The sequence below is a fragment of the Pezoporus occidentalis genome, unplaced genomic scaffold (genome assembly GCF_034315485.1).
Source record: "Pezoporus occidentalis ecotype Australia unplaced genomic scaffold, CSIRO_AGI_Poc_V1 ctg224, whole genome shotgun sequence".
In the NCBI taxonomy this organism is placed as follows: Eukaryota; Metazoa; Chordata; class Aves; order Psittaciformes; family Psittacidae; genus Pezoporus; species Pezoporus occidentalis.
In genome coordinates this window covers 1,701,559-1,727,220 of record NW_026914117.1, presented here as the reverse complement: position 1 = coordinate 1,727,220, position 25,662 = coordinate 1,701,559, and positions in this window count along the sequence as shown.

Genomic DNA, 25,662 nt, shown 5'->3' with positions numbered 1-25,662 from the left:
ATTCATCACAGTAGTGGAAAATCCGTGACAGCACAGTGACATTTTGCTAAAAGCTCTCATTTTTCTGGTAGCTTATTATGCTGGCAGAATAAAATGCTTTCTTAAAGACCAACCACATCTTTTCTCTGCCTGAAAGGTCACTTTTGTTTATTCTTTCTTATTTTGGTGAATTACAAAATAGAGAGGAAACTCAGACAGTACAGGAAACATCAGAACTACCAAATCGTAATAATTCCGTGGAAATGTCTCCATTTACACACTGGAACTAGATTTAACACTCTGTTTGCTAGGTATCAGATGCTGATTATCTAAGTGAAATGTACGCTACTTCTTCCAGTTGTTTTCTGCGCTGGTTTGGTATCACTTCTGAATGTTGCCTTTAGGGAAACTGTTGTGTGGCAGTTGAGGGAGGAGTAGCTTTTACAACTTTGTTATTGTTTGAAGTTTCTTTGTATATTTTTCCTATTGGATTTACATGAGTGGGTAACTTTGGACATAGCGCTGAGAAGTTGGTTATAAGTCTTTTCAGGGAAATTCCTTTCCCACATACACACCATTAAGCGGGGCTGAGTTAATAATATATTTTAATAGGATACAACATAGTTCCTGTGCTGCAGTTTGAGTTCACTGTGTCCTCTCCTCTCGCTATGCACATTCGACAAGAAGCTGGCTCTCCTCCTATTCTCTCCTGTGCTGAGGAAGGAATGTTACTTCAAGGTCAGGTTGGATGGGGTTCTGAGCAACCTGATCTAGTAGAAGATGTCCATGCTCTCTGTGCAGAGAGAAGGGTGGACTAGATGACCTTTAAAGGTCTCTTCCACCTCAAACCTATTCTATGATTTCTCTCAACATGCTGGGTGCACTCTTGTTAATTAAACCAAAGATTGCCACTAGGGTACACTGCTTATTCATGTGCTAGTCTCTGCTGACTGGCACTCCCAACCAATTTTCTTCAAAACTGCTTTGTAGCCTCCTGGCCATGTAGTGGCATGGGGTTATTCTGTCCTAGCTGCAGCACTATACATCTGCTTTTGTTGAACTTTGAGGGTTTTGTGAATTCATTTCTCCAGCCTGTTACAATCATTCTCAATTGACTTATCCTCTGGAGCGCTGGTGACTGCCCCCTGCCCTTCTGGTATCATCTGCCAAGTTGATGAGAGTGTGCTCTGCCTCATTGTACAGGCCATTAATAGCAATTTTACATGGTATTTGTGCCAGTATTGAACTCTGAGGGATGCCATTACTAGCTGGTTGCCACCTGGCAGTCATATTGGTGATCGCAGTCCTTGGAGTCCAGCTGTCCGGACATTTTTCTACACAACTTGTAGTCTTTTTATCCATGTGGTGTCTCACTGATTTGGTTGAAAGATGTTTTGGAAGACCATGTCTAATGCCAGTGCTGGTGACTGTGCAGTGTAGGTATGGGGAAGCAAGTTATCAGAGTTAACATTCTTCTGTAAACAGCAGGATTCTCTTGCTGGCAATGAGGGATCTGTGTTTTAACAGAGGTGATTAACTGGTGGTGGTGTAAAGGAACAATATGCAGAATGTGTCATGAAGAAGTCATTTAAGCAGGGAGTACACATGATTAGTTCTTAAAACTGAAATAAATTATTTGTTTTGAAGGATAAAGATTCCTAATCCTATTATAAATATCACAACAGAATAGATAAAAAGAAATCAGTGTCAAGGTCTGACTGGATAAAACCCAGTGTCAGAAATATTTTTTTCATGATTCCCAGAGTGAAGTTAAAATGCAAATGAGGTCAGGTATTGCAATTGGTTAATTTATTTATTATTATTATTTGAAAGAGACAGTGCAGAGTGATAGTCACCACCATGGGTCCAGCAATGTCCCGAGGGTCAGTATTCTACATCTTCAGTGGTGGGTGATTACCTTTGTCCCCTTTTGTTATGTCTTAGGGGGAAGTACCTCTGTTCTTAATGTAACGTACTGCTCCTTCTTGGTTGATCACTGGCATCCAGCTGGTCTTGCAGCCAGCTCTTCAGCTGCACATCTGTCACCAATCCTTGAGACAGTGGACAGTGGAGTCTAATCTCAGCTCCTTATACATATCTTCCACACCTATCTTTCACACCCATCTCTTCCACATCCATTTTTGAGACAATGATGGAATGTGATCTGTTCAGTCTCTCACATCACTATGGAAAGGAACACTTGTGCATTTTGTCATTTCTTATAGTGTACTCCCGCCACCATTTTTCATTAGTTTGGCAGCAAGCCTGTTTCAGTAAGTAAGTATTTGAAAGGCAATCAAGCACAGAACTGTCTCAGGAAAACTCTGTTCATTTGGTTTTACTAAGGTCTGTGAATGACTTGCTAAACCTGTCTCACTGGGGAGCTGGTAGTTTGAAAACTTAGATTCTAGTGAGATTCAGCACTGTCTGTGGAGGGCCTAATGCGCTTTCAGGACCAGAAATTCTAAACATATAGTTGGTTGTCCTTGAAATAAAAATGTTTTTGATTTCTTCTGTGGACATGAGTTGTTTTTGTGTTATTTCACATAACCCATAAAAATTTTCATGCCTGGAGAAAACTTACAGTGCTGTGTTATTTCCTTGATACAGCTCTGTGGAATAGCTTTTCCATCATTTTATGAAGTTGCCCGGAGAAATGTAATAGATATGTGAAAAGTTCTCAAAGGCAAACCAGTGCAGATTTCTGACTCCTGTGTAGTGGTCTGCAGTGAGCCATTAGTCAAGTAGCTGATTATACATAATGTTGAAACCAGAAAATTAACTGTTCTGCAGCTGGATGTACTTATAGAATCAAAGCATATCATACCTTAAACTAGTAAATGAATTAACATTCTGGTCTAGAAAGCGTTTGTTAAACTGTTATGCTAATACTCTGGTTATAATTATTATGACCAAAATAGCTGACTGCTGAACAGACTAACACCTGAATTTTATTTGATTTTTTTATCTTTAATGTAATAAACAGATTTTTGAAAACTATGCTTTCACTCACAGCTGAAGAATATGTGGTTCATACTGACAGGATGATTTTTTTTCACCGCTTTGGTTTTCCAGAAGAATACTTTCACCTCAAGACAATTTTTCTTACCCATATTTTCATTCATATTTTATATATTACTGCCTGACAGGTTGACCTTTTCACATTGCATGCTGTGAAATGTTGCTAAGGACAGTTGATAGCAAAACTGGTTCTTTCTTAGTTCTTATTAAGAATACTGAAAGTTTAATGATTTCTAATTAAGCTACAGAACTGTGTATTATTAGACACTTAAAGAAAGGATACCTCTTCCCTTCCTGTACCTAGAAAGACAGTTAGTGCCCACTGAACTTCTGAGATATGTAGAGCACATAAGCAGTCACCACAAATGGTATTCAATTTTGAAAAACATAATTTTTCTTAGCTATCATTTTGCTTTAATAATACGTTTATAGCCCAAACTGGGAAAATTAAGTATGCCCTTGCACATCTGCATTTGATTGTATTTACCATGGGGTTGAGTCTCCCATCTTTTCAGCCCAGCTGCTTCAAATATCAAAGTTTTAGGTACTTGATGGCTTATTATTTATCTTTCCAAATGGTATAGCCATGTAACTTGGTGTAATTGTGAACTGTGAAAACAATGCGGGGTTTTTTTTTAGTGTCTTCATTTGATTAACAGATTCTGTGAAAGGACAGGTAGGTTTTTGTGTTTTAAGGTATGGAATAAAGTGAAAGGAAATGTGTAGAGACCAATTTTTTAATGTTTTCCAACAGCATAGCTGTTATTCTCAATAATCAATGTTGTCCTGAGGTGAGGAGACCCACCTCTTAATTTGCAGTCAAAAAGCAGGACTGATCAAGTTTTCTTTTCCTGTAAGGTTGTATAGAATGCTTGCAATTAAGCTTGAAGGACCTAAACCCAAGACACAGACAACAACCCAATAACCTTTCTTCTATGATATCCTTCTAGACAAGAGGTAAACACACCTATTCATTCCTTTTAATGGTTAAAAACTGACTATACATGCAAGGAAGTTCTAGAAGGAAGCTATCCTTACCAAAGGAACAAAAAAAGAATAATCATCTTTATAGGTAATTTTTAGTACATTTAAAAATTAGGTGTTAGCTTGTGTAGAAGTTCCACTGATCCTCTAAAGGAAATTACTATTAGTGATTTAAAAGTTTCTCATCATTTTTAGTATATATATGCCAGGTATTACTATATTATTGTTTTATTTCTGTCCATCTGAAATACATAAGATATTAGAAGCAATTTTATTTTGTATGAATGGGAGTCTAACTCTACTCAGTTAATAGACAATAGCTAGCATAAATTAGGAAATTCTTCTTATGGGAGAAAACCAGCCTTTATACTTTTTGTTCTGTTTCCATCTTGTTAATGATAAATGATAAATTCTCTCCTAGCAATCTGCTAAGCAGACAATTCTACATCAAAGGCAATTTCTGATTTGTTTTAATGTTGACTCTGTAAGACATGCAACACTGCAGAACCTTTTGTTGTTGGAACAGAGACATGGATGTGAAGAGTTTGATGGAATGTGTTATATGAGTCTCTCTGATTATGCTAATTTGATGCACGCACAGCTGAGAACCCTGGCTCAGCTTACCCAGCAATAGTAAATGAGCAATATCCTAGGATTAACTAGATGGTTGTCTTCACGGGGCATTACAGGTTGAGTCAAACACTGCTGTTTAAAGTATTGCACTTATGTATCATTGTTATGTTAATCATTGTAGATATTAGACTTGCTTATAGTTGTGTGATACAACAGGTGAACGGAATAACCCACAATGCCTTGCTCGCACAAAGAAAAAGGGGGGAATTGTTGCAGAATGACTCTAAGAGCAGAACCATAGAGCCCTGGAGGCCTGTGCGAGCAAGGCAGGGGGTGGCCCCCACAGGTGGCCGGAGACCGGACCTGGGAGGAGAATGTGGAGGAAGCTGTGGGGGGCTAACCAATACTGTTGTGCCAAGAAGGAGTGGCTGAATACCACTCCTATATAAGTGAACTGCATCACAAATAAAGTAGAAGTTTGCTTATCACCCATATTGGGTTGTCCTGTCTGCTTCTCCTCGCCGCTTACAGAAAGGTACCTGAATGTGTGAAGGGCAACAAATGAAAAAGTAGACAGCATCTGAAAGAGAGCAGCATTTTTGTGTATACAAATAGACCTCAGTGGCAACTTAAGCATCCTCTAAAGAGCAGTGCTCACTTTTGCAGTGAAGTATGAGACAGCGACAGCATGTGTGTGCAAATTGAATCACTTTTACTGAGTCCCTTGCCATATTTATACAAAATCACAAGCTATTAGATCTTAACTATTCAACTGTTATCCTTGGTTTTGTACTAGCTAAGCTTTGGTCAGTTCCAACACTACAATTCACACCATCCCCGCTTATGAGCTCGTGTCCGCATACCACTGTTTGTTGTTCACATCAGTGATATTTTATGGCTGTTCTTGTTACATCCCCCACTCCTCCGACTGCCTGAGGTTTTTGGCAGGCCACCTGTATTCACACACACTTTGCTTAGCCAATAAGTAGGATTTGATGCCATGAAAATAATTCCCAGCAATGGGACAAACAGTTGATACAAAACTGACTGCTGTATGAGCATCACAGGGATTCTGTTTTGCTTTTCTCTGAAGCACTAACACAAGTAAGGTAGCAAGCTGTTTGCACAAGTGATCTGATAGGGTATAGCACATCTCAACTTCCTTTGAAAGTTTTCTGCATGCATATCTATCATTTTAAAGTTATTTGTGCTAGGGGGTTTATCTCTTATCTTTACTTCAGCTCTCTAATGTTGCGGTAAATTACTTTCCTCCAAGAAAACAGATTCCCTATGTAAAGCTGAGCATGTGTTTAACATGTTCTCTTAGATCTAAACCACTGTTAGGAAGATAGGGTGAGTCAGAAAGTTAGTTTTTTGTGGAGTTCAAAGCCAGCATGAACATGTCTCTGTGCTTGATACTAAGCAAGCTATTGCCATCTGATCAGAATAACTGACTTCCACAGACAGCTAGAGGAGAAAGAAATTGAAGTGAAAACTGGAACAGCTACAGAAAAAATGTGTGAAGTCTTAGACATTACTGGGTAGAAAAGCATGCCCAAATGCTTCCTGTGTGGAGAAGTAGGGCTTGTTATGGCATAGTCTGTAATAACAGGAAGAGAAAGTGGAAAGCAGATTGGTGTTTTCTGCTGTTGCCACTGTGCTCCTGGAAGAATGGATTATGGTTTGCACAGATGCTTGCTAGAAGCAGCCTAGAAAGAATAACTCAGTCATAAAAACTATATGTTTCTCTACTCTGCCTTGATTTATAAATCTGTATTATGGAGATAATAGCACATAAATGTTTTGAGCAAGTTATTACAAATAAGTCCAATGATATAAATTATCACAAAAGTATTAACCCAACATTTCACTCTAAGGCCCTAGTTTAGTAGTCTTGGCAGGTAAGTGTGCCAGTATAAAACATTAATACCAAAACATCTGTGCTTCAGCAAGAATATACATTTTTCTAGTTAACAAGTCTAGAGTGTTCTGTTTTGCCAGCCTGTGAACTCATATTCTATATAGTATCATTTGTCAGAAGTCCATTTCACTTTTACAGTCCCTCTGTTTTCCCACTTCTGAATTATGTTTTTCTGCGTGCTTTGGTGATAAAAATAATACATAGTACATAAAGTCTTATGTTTCTGATTGCATTTTTTTTCCTATTTTTAAATAATTACCTTTTTGTTTCCATTCTATGGAGAAATGCTATTACAGCTTCAGCACTTTTTTTCCCTGTTGCTAATCCTACTCAGACACTAAATTAGGAAAAAAGCTGCAACAAAATAGGGAAAGCAGTCTGTTCTTACTTACCCTTAAACCAATTAAAATATGTTTATATTGCTCCCTGTTTAGTTTCTTAATCTAATTTTGTAGAGTATGGAAGTCACTCAACACGAAATAGTCAGTTAAGACTGCCTGCTTTTCTGTGTTTTAAGTGCTGTGTAAGGACGCAGCTTAGTTTAGAGATTTGCTTTTAAACAATTCTTGTTTAAAAAATCTCTCATTTGTGCTTTTGTTAGAACATAAATAGGAAGGGGAACATTCTGGAAAATTTCTCATTTAAATTGTATTTATAATCTAGAGTTCAACAGTCCTTTAGTTTTCTGAAGGCATAAAGGACATTAGGAACTCCTCAGACACTAATATTTTGAGGCAGAAGTAATGTGTTTGGCTTTGTGAAATGCTTAGCACAGTAGACCTGGAGGTCTGAAGTGCAGGGACATTCCAGGATGGTGAATAATAAATAATTGTTATAACTTGAACTGCTTCAAACTCAACATAGCATGGAGCTTAACATTAGAAACAAGTTTATCTCTAATTCTAATGGCACTCTTAGAAAGTTTTGCTGTTCAAGAGCTCCAGTCTAAGATGTGTAAGGATTTAGGTGGAAGGTAAGCAGTTTGTGACACTTGTCCTTGTCCTGGGACAGGGGTGTTATGAGGTACCCCAGCATCTACAGAAAGAGCACTCCACTACTTTTTTTGGAAAAAACCTCCCTTCCTTCTGAGAAAGTACCATCTGAGCCTGCACAAAGCTTGTCCATCTTGCTTGACAGTTTCCAGCACTCTCTGTGGGTAACACAAATGTGGTGAGTATACAAAGGTATCCCATGTTCTCAGGCAAAAAGACACTGTCAAAGATTAAATTTGCAAAAGAAAAATTGTTAAAACTTGTTGATAAGTAAAATAGCAACAGTCACAACAACCAGATGGTACTCACAGAAAACTTGAAGAAATTAATCATTTTGTTCTCAAGGCTGGTAGCAAAAATATGTTTGTTATATTTAAATGATGATAGTTCACTGAAGAGTTTCAGAGTAACTGGAATGTCTTAAAACTCTTTGTCAAAATGGCAATGAAAGAATCGTAGGACAGATGATTCAGAACCAGGTAGCTTAGTTCAAGTACTAGGTAATGCTAGTTTGAGAGCCAACTTGAACAGGGTTATAGGGGAACCCCAGCTTATTTGGGAAAACAGTCACTGACAGCCCCATGTTTTTTTAGACAGGTGCTTGTTTAGTCCAGACCTTCCTCCCTTACTTGTCTTTCCTGTTGAATCTTTTAGCCCTTGTGGCATTAGCTAATGAAGTGTTTGATAGAAGACCAATATATTGGAAACCAATATATTTTAGTTTTGTTGCAGGTTTTCTTTGTGGTTTTGTTTGTTCAGTTTGGTTTGCTTGGGTTGGGGGTTGGGGGGGTGGGGGGGTGTTTTGTTTTTAAGGAGGAGTGGAACCAAAATGAGAATATTGTGTTTGCACAATGTGACTAAATGACCTGCTGCATCTTTCCTTCTTGGCAGTGCTGTCATTTAGTCACTACCAGCAAAAAGAGACACTAGTCATAAATACTTATTTTAGGGTTTTGTCACAGAGGTATTACTATTACTTTCAGTCTACATTTTATTTTTCAAACACTTGTATTTCTGGTCCCGTTTGGTGAAGAAATAGATATTGTTATATTCAAAAATGAAAACAAATTGATGATGATTGAGAACACAGGATTAGGATTGCTCCAGTGGTCTCCTGGATTTTCCTAATTATGTCTGGATGAGTTCTGCCTAGAATATAACAGATGTGCTCAGGATAATGTGGTACTTCTGCTTGCTGTGAACTTTCTGTTCACAGCTGTGATCCTGTGATTCTCCAGTTGTAAATCAATTATTTTCAGCATTCTGTTGCCTGCTAGAGCCAAAGCAAACAAAATATAAGGCTTTCTACCATTATGGACAGGCAGCTCTCTTCATTTTCTTCTGTCTTTAAGCACAGTTCTCCTATAAAGCTTTTTCAGAGAGATCATTTTGTAGATATATAAATGTAATTACATAAGTATAATTTTTCTCCAAAGGAAATAAAGTATTATAAGCTTTGTGCCTGGGGTGTTTAGAGGATTATTTTCATCTTGCAATGCATGTGAAAGTAATTCATTTTGTGAATATTATAAGAAGAAATATTTTTAAAGAGATTATTAAGAAAGAAAAAGTGTTAACAAAAGGTTTTGGGACTGCTACCCTCTAGCCCAGGTAACATTTTTGAAGATGTTTTGGGTAATGAAACCCCTCATGCTTGGCAATACTAACAGGGTTTTTAATGAGTATGCAGACCCTAAAGGTAATTCGGTCTGTCCATTTTTCAATTATTGGAACAAAATTATTTCAACTCTTTTGTTGTGTATTTAGGAAGCAAGGTGTGCCTTATGTTCACTGCTCTTCAATGTCAGCAATGTAGTATTAAGGGCAGTAGAGAGTAAACCCCAATTGAGAGAAAAGAAAATGCAAACATAAATAAGAGTGATAGTGTCATTTGTCTGATTGCTGTTACATTGGAGTATATATTTACATTACCAGTAAGATACCAGAATAAACTAGGCCAAAAGAATCAGCTTAAGGAGAAAGAGGACATTTTTTCCCTCATACTTAGCCTTTGTTGCACTTCCAGTTTCTCTTTCTGTGCCTCTTATGCTATTGCCACATTTCTTTATTTATTTTTTCTTCATTCTTCCATTGTCACATTTTCCATGGTAATCAGTGAACGCCGCAATGTAATTGAAGATCCTATTACATCTCCATTAGAGAAAAAAAACAAAACAACCAACTTCATGTCACACTTATCTTCCTTTTAGTAATGAACATGTGTTTCTCTAGTTCACTCTTGCTCAACATGTGGGAAAAAAAGAGGGAAAAAAAAGGTAGTGGTTGATCTTCCTTCTTTCTCTTCCTCAAAGGAGAGGACAAGAGTGGTTTTGATAGATTTACCCTTCCAAGACAAATGAGAGCATCCAAAGCTTTATGGATTGAAAATCAATGTGCATAAAGGATGAAAAATGGGCAATGTTATCAAGTGAATAATTTGCACAATTAGTGAACTCCAGAAAAAAATAGGCCATTTTGCTATCTCTGGTTAAGCTGGCAATCTCCAGCATAACCAATTCCAGCTGTGTTTCTCAACCTCCCTTGTAAAGCATTCCCTTCTGCCGCAGCACACAGTGTTTGTGCTTGCCTTAAAATGGTCCCTGTACTGATAGAAATTTAGTCCATTTTTGGAACTATTTAGTTATATTTTTTTAAAGGGTGGTCAGCAGTAATATTTTTCCTCTGTATTTGAAATAGTTGCCCACAATTTGTGAGCCAAATTATTAATCTTTTTTTTTTTAAATTTACCCTGATATTCCCTCATTTTGCTACACTGATGTTACATATTGGAAACTGTATTAGGGAAAATATTTGTAGCTAAGTGCATGCAGCTAAATCTGTTAATCTGGTAGAACTCTTCGTTGAGGAATAAGACCTACAGCCAATTTTAGAACAAAGTATTAACTGTTCTTTTGCATCAGGGAACATGAGTTTTTCATTAGTAAGGCTTTGTACCAATTGATTGTGCTTTTTAAGTATGAATGTGGCTATTCTACTTCTTGACTATTCTTTCCTGGAATTTTCCATGGGTAGAATAGAATTAGGTTTATTTGGAGGACTCTGCAGAATGTCTGTTAATTTAAAACTTGTAAGTGGAATCTTTGCCCTGTTAAAATAGATGAAACATTTCCATTGCCTGGAATGAAGCTGAAGTTTCTAACTGTGGTTTTGTACAAAATAAGCTAAGAAGAAGCAGGCAAAGTTCATCAGTTGTGGATATTCCTTATCTCAGATGCAAGCTGTCACAAGAAACCTAAGCCTACACTGCTCAGTTTCTATGGCTTAACATCTTCTGACCCTTACATCATCATTTGTTCTCTAAGTAACAAGAGATGCCATTTGAGTCAATGAAAAATCTGGGTAGTTGTAGAATGAATCAAGTGTACATCTTTAGAAAATATTCAAACAGCTAGATTTCTCGTCACTAAAACTCTCATTCTGTATTGAAAAATGTATTTATTTATGAGAGCTAAGAATTTAATGAAAATAACTGCTATGGATCAGAGTGTTCAGCATTCCCTGTGCCAAGTCTAGGAACTGGGAGGTACTGGTATGCCATTAAGCAAGGTTATTCACATGTCTCCCGAGATGGTTAAACCAAAAGTGACCTAACTTTTGTAGCTTTCTATGACCTGATGAGAACAGGATTGCATCAAAACACACACATTCCTTAATGAGCCTAAAGGTCTAACATGTCACTTGTTTCTTAATACTTGCTTCTTTGGTCAGTTTGTGTCTTTAGTTGCAGTAGTATCTCAAGATAGAAATAATCAATGGAAGATGAATAATGCAAAGGTGGCTATTATACCAGACACATTGTAACAGAGCTTATAGACAACACACAGAAATGAATAAGAAGCTAAGTAATGATGTCGATAGAACTAAATAATGGAGAAAAACTTTTTCCCAAATTAGTACAGACAGCATGAGCACAGGTAGGCATCCAGGAGGAAACCAAATCTCTGGACATTTTCCAGCTGTTGCTGTTCTAATTTCAGACATGCGTTTGATTTCTTCACCCACTGTCTATATGAAAATATTCTATCTAGCACTAGTAGCCATTTTCCTTGCTTACGTTAAACACTTGTTAAAATAGCCTGTATTTTATCTAAATTGTCTTGTGGCAATTTTTTACAGTTATATTCCTGTTTTCATTAAAGGGCAAGAGTAAAGTGTTAATGAGTAATCAGACCAGACTATTACCAACATCAGTAAGGAAGAAATCAGTGTAAGTTCAATTCAGTGGTAAAGGAACCTAACAATATTATTTTCTCTGATAATGGAATAATTATATAGAGAGATAAATGTATTCACAGGAATACTGTGAATACTGTTGGAATCATCTTATTGTACTAGTATTTTGTTTTGTTGCTGAAGACTTTTTCCCTGCTTTTCTCACTGGCTTTCTAAATTCTAGTGAAAACGAAATATTTTTTTTCATGGATAAAATTATTTTTATACTATTAATTAAACCAAGAGAAATGCAATTATTTTTATGTCTTGCATTATTTTTATCTCCATTTTCTCTTCATAGTGCATGTGTTATTGCAGGAGGTAAGTGGAATTAGCTTTTTAAAATGAGCAATATTATTGATTCTTTTTTGTTTTGTAATTTCAATAGGAAACATCTAGTGCTTGTGCAAATGCATAAGAAAGCTTAATTTAAAATCATTATTTAAATCTTCTGTTGAGGAACCAGTATCTAGACTAAATCCTGTTGTCAGTACTGGAAGGCTAAGGCTACATATTATCTTGTGGGTATTTCAGGTATTTATGTTGCAGTTAATGGTAGCTGAAACTATATCTATCATTTATTCCTAAATAAAATGGTTTGAAAACACAAATAATTTAGGATTGTCTAGATAAAATAGCCTGGAGTTTGTTGGTTTATTTGCAAATGTCACTTTGAACTGACTTTTGCTTAATCAACATATTCATGAGCCTCAGACCTGTGTGTTCTTGTGTGTGACCTCACATCATTGGTCTCTGTGACTGGATACTGGCTTTGAGAAATTATCTGTCCTTGCAGATGGAATGAGGTGTATGTGGCATGTTCGGGATGACTTCCATCAAATTCTCTCTACTCTATGGATTGTCTTAAACTAACATATATTAGAAAGTGGAAAAATAACAGTAAAACTTTTAAGGGCTTGCAGTAACTTAGCTTAGTTATAAACCAAACAAAACAGATCTTGCAGCTTCAGGAAACTGTTCTCTTCTGATGATAGCTTATTATCAGGATACTAATTTGTCCTGGGTTCAGCAGTAGCACTCATTTTTCCCCTTCTTGGTAGCTGGTGCAGTGCAGTGTTTTGACTTTCAGCTTGGGAACAGAGCTGATAGTGATGTTTAGGTTTGGCCAAGGACTTTGTGAGCCTCATGCTCTGCCAGGGAGGAGGGGAGGCCAGGAGGAAGCAGAGACAGGACACCTGACCCAAACTGACCAAAGAGGTATTCCATACCACAGCACGTCATGCCCAGGATGTAACTGGGAGTTAGCCGGAAGGGCTGGGAGACTGCAGGGTTGGAGGAGGTATCGGTCGGAGCTTGGTCGGGCTGGGGGGGGCGAGTTATCGGTCGGCTGGTGGTGAGATGATGTATTCTCTTCCCTTGTTATTTCCTTTATCATTATCATCATTGGTGGTAGCAGTAGTGATGTGTGTTATACCTTAGTTACTAAACTGTTCTTATCTCAACCCGTGGGAGTTGCATTCTTTTCGATTCTCCTCTCCGTCCCTCCGAGAGCAGGGGGAGGGCAAGAAAAGGGGGGGGGAAGTGAGCGAACGAATTACCTGACTGGGTTTAAACCACGACAGTTCTTTTTGGCGCCCAACGTGGGGCACGAAGGGTTGAGATAACGACAGATTTGACGGGATTAATAGTCACTCGTCACAATGCTGATTTATTGGCTCTCAGAGTTGTTTCGCTTGATCTCACAGCTTCAGAATGTTGTAACTTACGTAGAGCCGGTATTTGCTGTGATAGTGTTTATCAAGTATGGGGCCTGGGCTAAGGTTCTTGTCTCACTGTGCTTTATGGCAATGGCTTGTAATACGGGCGGGCTCCAGCAGCAGGGCGGGACGGACGTGACCGTGGACTTGTACGTGGCCGTCCGGCTGCTCTTCACCGGCCTGGCCCTCGCCCTACTCTCCATCTTCGTGGGGCTGCGGGGAGCCGAGGGGGAGCGGCCCCGGGAGCCGGCGGCAGCCGAACCGGCCCGGGAGAGCGGCCCCGGGGACCAAGCGGCGGCGGGAGCGGGGCCGGAGGCCGCGAGGGGACGGCTGCCGGTGGAGGAGGTCGGGGCGGTCGAGGAGCGGAAGGAGGCAGCTGCCGAGCAGCGGGAAAAGGCGGCGGAGGAGCCGAGCCCCGCGGCGGAGCCGAGCCCCGCGGAAGAGCCGAGCCCCGCGGCGGAGCCGAGCCCTGCGGCCGAGCCCAGCCCCGCGACGGCCGATGGCATTTCCCGGAAGCCGCCCGCCGAGCCCCAGGAGGATGCAGGAGACCACGCAGCATTTCCCAGCAAGGCAGAGGAGGAAGAGCTGGACTCAGGAAAAGAGAAGCTGATGGTGGGAGAGCCGGCAAGCACAGCAGCTGCACCAGCCCCAGTGACAAGTACAGCAGCATCAACTGAGAGTTCTGAAGGTTTTGAATGGCCTTTGGGTATCCTTGGGACCTGCCTGCTGATTGTGATGGGGATCAGCATGTTGGCACACACACAGACTGTGTTCTACCCACAACCATTTTGTCTGATCTCAAAAGTTAAGCAGAGTCAGGTTTGGGCCTTGTCTGGGGTTAGACAACGATATAGGGTGACCAAGAGATTTTCCCCAAAGCTGGACAGTTATGAGTGGCAGGGTGTGTGGGACAGTATGGGCAAGTATCTAGTCCACTGGGCCCCTCCAGTGCTTTGGAAGCATTGGAGATGGAAGGCAGCTGTATGGAGTCCCCAGCAACAAGTTGCAGAAACTGCTGAAGGGGACAGTGAATTATTTTAAGCCTGGTGGGCCCATGGCACTTCAGGCCATCAGAGCAGAGATGCAACACAGAGATGGACTCATGATCGAGGGGTGGACTTAGCAATGGACACTATTGCCCAGGTTATTCATGAGTGTGAACACTGCACACAGTCTCTCCTGCTCTGGAAGACTGTTACAAGAGATGGAGCCTGACATCATGGACCAGATGGATTCAGCAGCTTTATAGCTACTGGTCCATGCACTTAGATAAGAGCGATGGTATATTGAAAATGTGGGATCTGAGCATGACGTGAATGGTATGGAATAAGGGGTGGATAATGTCCTGGGTTCAGCAGTAGCACTCATTTTTCCCCTTCTTGGTAGCTGGTGCAGTGCAGTGTTTTGACTTTCAGCTTGGGAACAGAGCTGATAGTGATGTTTAGGTTTGGCCAAGGACTTTGTGAGCCTCATGCTCTGCCAGGGAGGAGGGGAGGCCAGGAGGAAGCAGAGACAGGACACCTGACCCAAACTGACCAAAGAGGTATTCCATACCACAGCACGTCATGCCCAGGATGTAACTGGGAGTTAGCCGGAAGGGCTGGGAGACTGCAGGGTTGGAGGAGGTATCGGTCGGAGCTTGGTCGGGCTGGGGGGGAGTTATCGGTCGGCTGGTGGTGAGATGATGTATTCTCTTCCCTTGTTATTTCCTTTATCATTATCATCATTGGTGGTAGCAGTAGTGATGTGTGTTATACCTTAGTTACTAAACTGTTCTTATCTCAACCCGTGGGAGTTGCATTCTTTTCGATTCTCCTCTCCGTCCCTCCGAGAGCAGGGGGAGGGCAAGAAAAGGGGGGGGAAGTGAGCGAACGAATTACCTGACTGGGTTTAAACCACGACATAATTCTCTTATCTATAAAACAATTCTCTTACATGATCTATTTTCTGCTTGTAGGTATAACTTTAACTGTCAAAAGAAGATTGCAAACAGCTGTTGCAATAACCAAGGATTCATGATATTCAGCCACAGAGATGTAGTCATGGAAAGAGACTTTCTACTTGGAGAATTTTCTCTGGAGACAGACTTGCCAAAGGTACCCTCTAGAAACCGCAGGGGCATGTCAGTGGTGGGGGAATTTTTAGGATATAATGGCTGGTGACTGGGAAAGGCTTTTATTGATTTTTGTACCTGTTTGTAAATGAAAAATATTACACGCGAGTTTATGACAATCAATAATGAAATACTACTAGATAGGAGAAAGAGTAACATGGAAAAAACACCTCCAACTAATGATGAGAATGGTAGCCAGGTAAGTAACAACAGGAGTGGAAAACAGGTAGAGCTAGTCCCAACAGTGTCAGAAGGAACAAGAGACTGCTTTTTAATTCCGGGAACCTATGGGACAAAATGGAGGTTTTTAGTGAATTCAGTAATAATATATAGTATCATACTACTGAAAAAAAACAGCTTAGTAGAATAACATCTGTAACAGATGTGTTGAAGGTTTTGCTTAGTTCAGGGCAGGAAAACGGGAGAGAGAAAAGTATGCAAAATCCAGAATAGGTATGAGTTGATTGATTCTAAGTGAGAAGAATTCTAGGAAAAAGCACAGCTGTGATTGAAGTTGTCAGTTTTAATAGGACGTATTTAGATACATAGGAGGATAGGAATGAGGAGAGACTGGGATTTCTTTGAGTCAGAAGAGGAAAATCTATTAAATTGTATATATAAAGTGTGGAAAAGGGGAGGGAAATTTTTCAAAGACGTCCAAAAATAATGAGAAAAAGATCATTTCCAGAAGAATGAAGGATTTAAGAAAGAAAGCCTCCAAAGAGTAGAACAAATTAATTGATGAAAAAATTATCATATTTTGGAGATTAAGAAATACAGGAGTAAAATAGGATTTGACAAAAGTTAAACACAGATTTTAAAAATATTATAAATAAAGTTCAAGTATATTTTAATCTATATGAATAAAAAAAAAGATAAAATTGGGGACATTGTCAATCAGATTAAAAATTGGAATATCATACAAAGAGAACTGGATTATCTTCAAAACTCAAATTTATAAAACTATATAGTATTTTCTTCGTGACAGGTAACAAGAACTTACATTAAAAACTGGATGGGTGATCTGGAAGAAATGATAGAAGAGGAACTGCTATACATCTGAGAACGGCTGTGAGAGGCCAACCAGACACAAGAGTGAAGAAAAGGCAGATGTGATTGTAGAACAGAAGAATATTCATACTATTGCATAACACTGAGATCTCACTTGGGAAGCCATGTACAATGTGAGTCACCCATTCAAGAATGATGGGGGATGGAGAGATGCAGAAGGCCTAGAATGGAATGGAAAATATGTGCTAGAAGAAGAAAAGTTCTTGTCAGGCTTAGCCAAAAGAGAGACTGATGATAATATATATACATATTAAAAATGTGCCAGAAGTGAGAATACTAGAGAGGTAGAAGACATATTACATATACACCATGGTAAAGTTTGCAACAGTTTTCAATAAAAGAGCTGTAAAATAATTGCCAAAATTGTTCAAGTGTGATACTACACAGCACCTGAAAGATTTTATATTTTGCTAAATAATTGTCAGTTTCTTGGTTTAGGTTTTCTTACTATATATATTTAACCTTTGATGAGCAATGACTTAAAAATTAAGCTTTTCGTGTTTTGAGATTCATTTTCGGACCCTGCAGACAGGCAGATTCATTAAAATTTGAGATGCACTAAACCTATGTTTCTGCTCTTGGATATCACAAATACAAACATTCAGGATCCAGTTGTTTAGTATGTCAGCACTGAATAGGCATACATGAATTACCAGACGGTTACTTTGTTTTAGGTATGACAGATCTATGGCATGGTATTCCTGGTTTATTATCTGTTTATTTTAAAACAATTATTGCTGGGAGAGTAGAGTCTTCAGAAGAAATAAACATCTGTTACTATTGTTAGTCTACGAATTTTCACTCCATGATGTTCTTACCATGTCTGGTAATGGAAAAACAAGGGAGCATTGCGTAAGTGTCAGTGTATGGGGAGAAGGCAACATGCATAAGGTGTTATGTAAGAGTTTCTTTTTGTCAGATCTGAAAACATGTTTTCGGTGGTAGTTCACATTTAAATAATAAAAAATCCCAATTTAAATGATAGTCTAGTATCAAAAAATGGATTTCAAAATGGATTTATATTCAGTTTTGCCTCCATCTATTTCTAAAAAAAAACAAACAAAAAAAACAAACAAAAAAACCAAGCAGAATAAAAACCACAAAAAGCTCCCCCAAACCCACTAGTTGAATATTGACATCTTTGGGCCAATGTTTTAAACCTGAAGTAAGATTAACACTTGGTTGAGACAACTTTGTTTCAGCATTTCAGTTTGAAAAGATTATGAATGGTTATATTTCCCTCAGGTAACTGGTATCCCATAGATATAAAAGGTGGATGGTGAACTTGATTGTGCTTCTTATTGTCACAGTCCTAAATCACTTTTTACCGCAAGTCTGTATTTTTGGATACTTTTATAGCCTTAAAATGCATGTGACCTTCCATCCTTCCCACACACATTAGGAGTGTCTCTTTTTAGATATCTTTTTCCTACTATTTCATCTGAAATAGCCATTTTCTGAAACTAAATTAAGGAAAAAATTCTTATTACCCGTGCTTTTAAAATCATCTCAGCATTTAATCTAAATGAACTCATATCCACTATATGATGGTGCAAAGGCTTGAGATCACACCTATCTTTTGCCTGAAATTATTTTTTTCCATCTTTATAAAATTTGCCTATCAAGTCATTAGTTTCTGAAAAATCTTATTTTACAGGTGCTTACTAGAAACATTTGGTAAAAAAAAAGTTTTGTCATGGAAGTCTCTTAAAATGCTCTTGGCTGTTATCACTCCTCTGTGCTGCCATTAATTTACCTGCGGGGATTCAGCCCATGGAGACCTCACAGCTTGAATTCCTTACTAGCTCTCTAAGTAGCATCTGCAAATGGTACCTGTGCTACCAGCAGAGGAAAGTCCATTCCATCTTGTGAAATACAAACTCACTCCTCTAAACAAGATAACAAGGTTTTATTGAGGGACAAAGTTAATAAAGCAAAAGCAACAGCGCTGGGCGCATGACCGTAACCAGAGGCACAAGTGATTAGTATTTGTTACAGGTTTATAGACTTTCACTATTGCTTTATTCACATACATATTCATAATTCCCACATATAAGGGGGGAATATTATAACTAGCTCCAGGAACTTATTAGCATAAGTCCCCTCCTCCTGGCCTCTGCGCACTGCTCTCTGGTGATTATGGGCAAAGGATCTTGAGGATGAAGTAAGCAGTCTTCCTCTTGTGAGTAGGGGTCTTCAAGATGAAGTAAGCAGTCTTCCTCACAGTGTACTTTTCACCTTTGGCACAGTTGGACAGTAATCACACAACTAGCTGAAACCATCTATATCTGTAATTACTCCGATAACTAGCAAAGATTTAAAACAGTGTGACCTTCCTGCAAAATTTATTGCCGGATGGGCAGACAAGGAGTATCCCATGCTAGCAGATGTTTGGGAGGCTCTGCCTCTAAACTAACTGATAAGTAGAAGGATGGTGTGAAATAACCCATTCATGTTTAGTGGGGCCACTAAATCCTGTTATGTCACCACAGACTTTTACAACACAAACATTGTTCTTTAAAACTAAAGATACTTTAGAAGACTAGTGTGAAACAATTAACTCATGTTTAGTGGGGCCACTACATTGCAAGACTTAGAACATAAACATTGTTCTCTTTCTACAACCTAAGTTAAGCTAAAAAGTGCTTTAACTCTATGCTTTTCAGGCACTGGCTTTTCTTATATCCCCCCCCCCCCCCCCCCCCATCTTTTACCTTTACAAATTCTTTTGCTATATGATTCCATTATGCTCACGAGTTCTGGCCCTTTTTAACTTGTCTAATCTTGTGTCTTTAGTGAGCTTTGTTTCTGTTATTGTAAACTGGTACAGTTAGATCCACATAACCACACCTATGATTTGCAAAAGCCAATACATTTATGTGTTTACCACAATCTTGACCAGAATGATTGACCTTGCTTGTTCATGCTGCTGTCCATTGTTGACTATAAGACATGCTGAGACAGTAAAAAGTGGAGTGCTTAGGACACTACCTTAATAGAGAAAACTGAAGGGTCCTCTTGAACATTGAAGACACAGAACACAACAGAGGCGCACTGAACTAATTTGCTATATAATGCTTAACTAAATTCAAGATTTGAAGTCCGTGCACTCAGAAGTACTTTTTTGACTTCAGGAAAACTGAATCTGAGGAGGCTTTCCAGATGAGTGGCTGGCATAAATAAACCAGGGTCTAAATTGATTAGTATTGGGTTGTTATTAATTTGTTCATTTATTTATATGTTTTTCTTTTTCCCTAGAATGTTTCTAGGGAGCAGAGGGAGGAAAAGAAAAGAAAGGAAAGGAAAGGAAAGGAAAGGAAAGGAAAGGAAAGGAAAGGAAAGGAAAGGAAAGGAAAGGAAAGGAAAGGAAAGGAAAGGAAAGGAAAGGAAAGGAAAGGAAAGGAAAGGAAAGGAAAGGAAAGGAAAGGAAAGGAAAGGAAAGGAAAGGAAAGGAAAGGAAAAGAAAGGAAAAGAAAGGAAAAGAAAGGAAAAGAAAAGAAAAGAAAAGAAAAGAAAAGAAAAGAAAAGAGAAGAGAAGAGAAGAGAAGAGAAAGAAAAGAAAAGAAAAGAAAAGAAAAAAGAAAAGAAAAGAAAAGAAAAAAGAAAAGAAAAGAAAAGAAAAGAAAAGAAAAGAAAAGAAAAGAAAAGAAAAGAAAAGAAAAGAAAAGAAAAGAAAAGAAAAGAAAAGAAAAGAAAAGAAAAGAAAAGAAAAGAAAAGAAAAGAAAAGAAAAGAAAAGTGCTCTGGCCTTTCTATTATTTGAAGGAAATTAATTTTCTGTGAAATTTTAATCATAGTTTTAAACATTATACAAGAACTTGGAAGTACTAGAAGAGATATGTTACCCCTTCAGGAAATGAAAGGCCTTTTATGCAGCCCTGTGTTTAAATATATAGTGAGGATAGGTAATTAAATAGTGAATAGGTGCTCACCAACCGTACAGCATGCAGAATTAACCCGAGCATACACATGAAAATATTCATTCATTCAGATTGCCTTTAGTACATACCTTTTCGCATTCTACAGTTATGACATCTTTATCTGATCCTGTGTCATAATGAATGGGAAGATAACCTCTGCTCTTCCCCTTTCTTTTTTTTTTCACTCAAAGTATTAAACAGAAAGTGATGAACACAGCGATTTTAATGTTGGAGGAAACTGCCTTTTTACTCCATCTTTATTTTAGGGGTATTTCTCAAGACGCATTTTCTTTACATGTATCATAAGAATGCAAAGCATAAACCCTTCTGAATCATATTTTCTAAGCTTTTTGTTATCTTCATTGTTCTTATTTGCTTGCTTTTCAATTTGTTTTTTAAAATGCCATGTCCCAGATTGAATGCAATTGGTCTTGTTGCTGAAGCTTGAACGTTGCTGAGCAGAACAGGATTATTGTACTGGCTTGACACATGCTGTTACTGTTCCTGTAATGAAGTGTACCATTGGTCCTTTTTCAGTATAAACACCTTATATTTGATTCTCAAGCAGTTTATGATTTAACATATAATGACCATATCTGTCTTTGTAGGAATGTTCCATGGCCCACATTTTGCATAAATATTTTCTTTTGGTTCTGTGTTCAGTACCATTGCAATTTTTTTGGACTAAAAAAATATTTGTTATAAAATAGATATAGAATCATTAGACAATGGAAAATTGAGGGAAAATGAGTCTCTGTGGCAGAAAATATGCAGAGAATATGTTACAGATTAAAACAAAGTTTTAAAAAATGGTAAATAGAATACATTCAGAATGGCTTAATCTAGGTGTGATTTAAAGGTACCCACCAGAGAGGCTTGTTTATCCAAAATACCAGAAGCAGTTTAGAATTACAAGGTGGTTATAAGTAGATGCAGAAAACTGAAGAGCAGAGGATCGGATGAGAGACTCTAGAAAGAAAGGTGCAACCGGATTAGGTCATGTAGTAGGCAAGTTGCAAGATGGTTAAATTCAGATGAAAAGACACTCCATAGAACTAAGCTTAGCAAGTGCTCTTGATTGAAAAGAGCGCTCTGCCCAAGAAAGCTATGGCCTGCCATTAGGGAACTTGCTGGGCAAACTCAGGAATGCAAGTAACTGAATGGTTTCTTGATTTCGGTTGTTTTTAGCTACCTAAACTGCTTCTACCATCTCTGCAATATCTACTTGTAAATGCTGAAATTAATTATTGTCATTCCTTAAAAAAAAAAAAAGAAAGAATCAGCCCGACTGTTAGGCAACTGAGATTTGAGCCAGATTCTCTTTACTTGTTTGAATAGCCCCCCTGGCATCTTTTTACCACGTCTGGGGGTAAAGTGGATGGTGTTTGAGTTTGGCCGTAAAAGGCACTGAACAGCCCCAGTTCCCATTGTATGCAAAATTTTCACGCTTGTTTTTCAGACTAATCCAGAATAGCAATTCCGCAGTAGCTCTCCTGTGGGAACACTAATTCCACTGTAGGAATATTTTTGTATAGACTAAATGTGGCCATGTTGTCAGCTGTTGGAGAGCAAGTATTAGATTTGAAATTAACTCCCTAGTTTGTCTCATAGTGGCTTCCATTTGAAAAACAAGCCCAGATCATTTCTTATTCCTCATTTATGCAAACTCCTGGAAGAGAAGTGCAGAGAAGTTGGCTTGAATAAGAGCAGATTAAAATCTCAGACTGTAGATGATTTGTCTGAGAGTTGTGGGCACTTACAACCTTGCAGTTTTGAACCTATAGGCACTTATCTTCTTCTTTACATTCAGACAAGTTCCTGAATGAGACTGAATATCATATGAAAATGTATGCTCAGTGCTTCTGTTGTGGTAATTTTATCAGAGAAATTGGCTGGCTTATGAGGAAAGCCAAATGTTATACTAACACATTAACTAGTCCTAGCACTATCAAGCTTCCCTTACTTTTCATTATAAAAGTAATGAAGTCAGCTTTTTATGGCAGCTATCAGTATTATGAAATGCAGGATATGACATTTACTAAATTTTCTATTGGATCACTTTCATATTTAGTTTATGTATTTCAGCAGAAATCTCCTTATAGCAGTGTATTCAGTTTGATTTTAGTGGGAAAGAAAGTGTACGTAGACTAGGAAAATGGGCAAGTAGAGGGTATTTGAGAGCTGTCTTTTGTTCTGTTGTACACTGACACGTAGCACAGTGGAGTTTTGATACCTGAGGTGGTTTTCACTGCAACGCTATTGACTAAGTAATGACACTGAAAGTACCGGATTGTAAAAATCCTTATTTCATGACAAGGTGACATTTTCACAGTGAAAAAATCTCCCCATGCTGCTTTGATGGCTTTGTTTCTCTCCAGGATCTTTATTTGAATCCTTTACCCTGAAGAAGACTAAAGGAGAGCAAAGGTACTCTCACTCTTTGTCCTTCTATCTTCACTAAGCTTCTTATCTTACCATCCAAGCATTTTGAGGTGCTGTTCTTTAGATTGACACTGTATGTTGCGGTATTCTATTTATTTCATGGCATTTACCAAGGTGTGCTGTCTGAGTCTTTGCGTTTCTCTGAGTCACTGTTTCCATGTGCTAAGAACCATGCAAGTGAAGTGTAGTTCACTTCTTACTGAATTATTCACAGATCTAGAGAAAAGCAAGTTTGTCCCATAATCCTAATCAAAATGCATATTTCTGTCTCATCTTACCCTGCGGAAAGTCTTTTGGAGGAAAGGCTTAACAGTGAGACAAGTCTCTTCACCTCCTATTCTGCAAGCTGGGGATTCATATATGAAGAGATCCATATTGTAAAAAGATCCCAGGGTAGCAGTCAAGCACTTTGTTACAGCAAGACAAACCTAGAGAAATCATGTAAAGTCATATGAATTATTCTGATGTGTATGCAAAGAATTTTATTGGCAGAACTTAACAAAAAATCCAGGCAAATCTGTGCTGCGTGCCCAGCCACTGGATTACACATGGCAATGTCTATGGTCACTATGAGGGGGCATGAAGGAGTAATAATTTCCAACTGAATTGATTACAGTGTTATAGTATACGAAAGACCAAATCATTTTTTTATAATTTTAGGTTATGTATGCCCAATCAAAATTCTGCTTTGTGATTACCGTGAAGGATATAATTTTGTGATAAAGAGCAAAAGTGAGAAATCTATGTAAATCTATTTTGGTAAGAATGCAGATATGTTGATTTTGGTTATTTAAACCTCCAGATTTTAATGGAAGTGTATGTAAAGTTAAAAAAACTCCAAAGTTTAAACACCTCAGGGGCGGTTGGTTGGGAGATTAAAAATCATGCTGAACCTGGACATACAATCCAGTTGCTCTGTACTATTGCTTTGTATAATTCAAAACAAAGAATAAAGAAACTAGGTGCATTCTGGCACTGTGAGTTTCTGCTTTAGTCAGATACAGGCTAAATGTACTCCAACTCCCCAGTGCAAGCTGGAAACTGAAGCTAACCTGCATTTTGCTGTCATAAGGAGAAGCTGATAAATTCATATGTACTCTTAGAAATATATATGTCGTTATGTGATCTATTTTAAGTTCCACTTATATTGGACATTATTGTATGTCTTTACTTGCAGAATACTCCCTGCACATATTTTAAATGAGGATATAATGAAATACACTGTAAAATATATATATTATTTCTGCCAGTAAAGCCGAAGTTGCATATAGTGTCCATTTGGTTTACAACCTAGGGGCTGAAATGTTTTTTTAGATTGTGATCTAAATAAATCTTTCACAATTAAACTCAGTGTACTTTGAGGAGGGGTTATAAAGAAAAGGGAGAAAGTTATAGAAGATGATAAAAGACTTATCTGGTGCTTGGGAGTTCTGTATGAGCAGCTAAAAAGTCTTTGGAACAGAACCAATCTTTCTGTGAAAGCTTTATTGATTATAGAGGGAAAAATCCATTTTAAACACTTCCACAGCACTGTGTTGCCTGAAGAAGCAAAATCTATTACACTTTGATTATGAACTTTTTGTTTATGGACTCAGCTGTCTTAGTCGACAACTGGAAGAAACTAGCATTATTATTTCTTCTCTCTATAAAGCAGAGTTATTAAAAACCTCATCTTTTTCCCATGTGTGTACTGCTGCTGTTTTCAATACAACCGGTAGCATGAAGTGCTTTGCCATGTGCTCCAGCTGGACCCAGTTCATGCTGCTGGCTCCTGGAATGCGATTTCAGGACAAACAGCTTCCCAGAACCAGACTCTTGAGGCAAGGTGTGTACCATACACTTGTAGTGAATCAGATCTGGGCTGCTGTCTCTGATTAGTATTTTTGTAATTACTCAAATTGCTTCAGACATTTATCTAGCTGTAGGTGATTTAGTTGTGTTAAAAGAATTACTCAAATATATCTGTGGTTAAATAGGCTGTGAAATAAGGTACTGAAACAACTATCACTCATCAGTGTGATACTGCAGTGAATACTGCTTTATACAAATTTCCACTTTAAGAAAGAAAGATGGGGGACAAGACAGTGAGTCTTTTTCTGTTACTGAAGATGGTTGAATGTTAAGCTACAGTTGAGGATAGTCTGAATTTGGAAGGTGCTTTCCCTTGTAAGGGAAGGCTGCAATAAATCTCCACCTCGTGGCAAGAGTAATAGATAATGGTGCTGAGGAGGGTTAGGAAAGAGTGGGGAAGAACACTGTGAGGCTCAGAAAGAGAGCAGTATCTCATTGTAAATCAGCAGTGGCTGTGAAACCAGTGGGCAATGAAGGTCAACTCTGCATGTGGTGTTTGAGATTCGAGCCATCAGGACTGAACGAGGTCTTCGAGACCAGAAAAGGTGAATTGCGTGTATACTACGTGTTCACATATTTCTTCTTGTCTCCTGTGATGGGCCTAACATCTGACATCTCATTGAGGGTGAAATGATGTGAATGCTTGTTCTAGCACTGGGTCTTCTTCAATTTGTGCTCATGATCAATCCAGCTGAAGTTGGTATCTCTATGTTCTTTAACTCCCAGAAACTGTGCAGTTTATTAAGTTGACGCAGAAATTGCGTTTTCAAGCAACTCCCCAGAAGCTCAAAGCATATAGAAAAAAGGGTAAAAATGATAAAAAAGCCTTACTTTCATCTAAATCT